At 43.8% G+C, this 2,918-nt stretch overlaps 1 pseudogene; it reads left to right on the top strand.

Annotated features, from left to right (window-relative positions):
* The first annotated feature begins 479 nt into the window (after positions 1-479).
* On the top strand, positions 480-1,923 carry LOC143676224 (solute carrier family 66 member 3 pseudogene; annotated as a pseudogene).
* The last annotated feature ends 995 nt before the right edge of the window (positions 1,924-2,918 follow it).

Below are 2,918 nucleotides of genomic sequence, written 5' to 3' on the forward strand. Positions count from 1 at the left end.
CACATAACTTCCTATACAAGACTCTGGATTCTGGTCTATGATATAGAGTCACTGCAGGTCCCAACACCTCCTGAACAGTTCTGAGAAGCCAATTATAATGGGGAAAAGCAGGTCTTTAGTTTCCATCATCTGTCTTGGTCACAACCACCTCAGACCAGGTGGTTGAAACTGCTGCTTTCGGAAGCAAATCCAGCTGATAAGGTTCAGAGCCCCATTCTCTCTTTATCCTCCAACTCTAACTTCTGTCTCCCACACCCACATTTGATTTGCTTTCTCTGGGTTCAACCACAGCATCCCAGATGTAGAACTCAGCCTCCTCGAATTTTCCCCCACCCCCAAAGAATCTCCTCTTTCAAAAGCAATGAGTGGGGGGTACCGCTCGGGCGCGGCCGGGAAGGCGGAAGGTCTCGGCGCAGCCCGGCGGCCGAGGGAGCGGCGCCCCTTCTCGCAGCTGCGGGTCGGCCGCGCCCACGCCTCCGGCTCCCGGCCGCGCCATGAACGCGGCGCTGCTGTGGTTCTGCCACTGGAGTACCCTGGGCGTGTGCGCCGCGCTCAAGCTGCCGCAGATCGCGGCTCTCCTGGCGGCGCGAAGCGCGCGGGGCCTCAGCCTCCCGAGTTTACTTCTGGAGCTGGCCGGGTTCCTGGTGTTTCTCAGGTACCAGTGTCACTATGACTACCCTCTGTTGACCTATCTGGAGTACCCCATTCTCATTGCACAAGATGTCATCCTCCTACTCTGTGTCTTCCATTTTAATGGGAACGTGAAACAGGCTGCACCCTACTTCGCTGTATTTGTTTCCTCTTGGTTTGTCCTCACTCTGCAGAAATGGATCATCGATCTGGCCATGAATTTATGTACTCTCATTAGTGCGGCAAGTAAGTTTGCTCAACTCCAGTGCCTGTGGAAGACAAGGGACTTGGGAGCTGTGAGTGTGCTGACTTGGAGCCTTGCTTCAAACACTTGTGCAACAAGAATAGTAACAACTTTAATGACCACCAATGACCTTACAATTCTTATACGTTTTGTGATCATGCTGGCTTTAAATATTTGGGTAACAACTACAATACTCCACTATCGGAAGAAGACCATTGGAAAGACTGAATGACGGGCATATTATTCCTACACACAAAGTAGATGTCAGCTAACTGAAACAAAGGAGGGGAAAAGCTCATGACTAAATTTAAGTCTTTTATAAATTTGGCTAATCATTTCAGTAACTTTGAAGCTGAAGTTTTCCTAAACTTGAAAGTGCCACTTAAACTTGTTTAGAAATGCCAGTGTTCTCCACTTTCTCTCCTTTTCCCCTTAATTCATTAGGTTGTTGTGGATTCAGTTTTGAGAAGGCTGGTGACCGATGGAGGCAGTCCAAGAAGCCCATGTGAAGGAGACCACTCTGATCCTTACTCTTGAAATCATGATTAAGTTCTCTTCAAAAAGCTAACGTTTTCAGTCTTTTAAGAAATAATTCCTCTCCACAACACAATCAACCATGAGAGGAACGGGATTTTGCTCAAAATCAGAAGTGGAAGTGTAATACATTGCTAGGTTTACTTTCTGGGATTGTCTAATTGTAAGACAGATATAACAGTCTGGTCTTACTGTATACCATAACACAGTAGACCTCCTTAGGCTATGCAAGGACACCAAGGCAATCATCAATGTAATTGGCTTGAGTTCATATACCAAAATAGTCCTTAACTTCACTGTGCCTTTAAGTAATTCCCCAGAAAAGTACTATTAACTCTCATCTATACTTTTATGACAACACAATTTCAGCAGGTTTTTATTCAAGCACAATGCTCCCAGTTTTAAAAGGCCACGCCTATGTAATCACCATCATTAGAATTTGATACTAATTAGAGCTAACCTGGTCCAGGTTATGTCTTGAAAGTATATGCAATAAAAGGTATTGATTCTGCCCAATCCTTATGAATGACAGTATCTTATCCTAAACATGGTGTTAAGATTATTGTGCACTCTATTTTCCTCTAAAACTCAACATTTTTTAAAACTAATCTTGTTAATTGAACAGCATTACTCTGTAATATGCAGTAAATAAATCATCTTTATTATAAATGTTTTGTTTCCTGTGCAAAATAAACTTTCATATTTTAAATTCTGCTGAATTTCAGCTTTAAGAAGTGTCAGATCGTTTTAATGTGATTAATCTTAAATTATGTTAGGTGCATAAACTATGGTAAGAGAAACATGATACCCAAAAATAAATCAGTCATTCACTCTGGAAAAAAAAAAAAAAAAAAAGCAATGAGTGAGCTCGTCCATACAAGTTTTACCAAGATGCTGCAGGGAAGACATTTCTTCCCCAGAAAACAGCTCTTGAGTTACAATACCCATCCTTGTGTCCTTTGTCCCAATAAGCCACACAAGTTCTTCATTTGTCTTGTGTTCTCAAAGTCTTCAAAGCCACACAAGTTCTTCATTTGCTACTTGTGTTCTCAAAGTCCCTCTGTACTCACTCTTTCTCCCAGCAGACTGTTGTCTGCTTCCATGAGAAGCCAGCCACCTTGGCTCCTGCCTCCCAAATCTCTCATGCCAACTTCAAGCACCTCTTCCTTGCATTCTTCTGAGACACCACTCCTACCCAGCTCCCACCTTGCACTTACTTGCACATCACACTCAAACAAGTCCCACTCCTATGGACTCCCCTCCCCAATCCCTAGCCCAAAGAGCTCATCAAGGCATCTCTTTTAAATATAAACAATTTTCTCCTGGGAGGAATGTGGGTGAAAGAAGTTGTTTCCTTCAGAAAGTCTGAGAAGATGGGCAGAGACAGAGTTAGTAGGATGACACAGCCATTCTCCTATTTAGACCTTGCTCCCTGGAGAGCCTTTCTTCCTCTGAATACAGATGAAAGGCTCAGATGACCCAGGAGAACTACCTTAGGGACTCTGAGAAG

This window comes from Tamandua tetradactyla, chromosome 3 (genome assembly GCF_023851605.1).
Source record: "Tamandua tetradactyla isolate mTamTet1 chromosome 3, mTamTet1.pri, whole genome shotgun sequence".
NCBI lineage: Eukaryota > Metazoa > Chordata > Mammalia > Pilosa > Myrmecophagidae > Tamandua > Tamandua tetradactyla.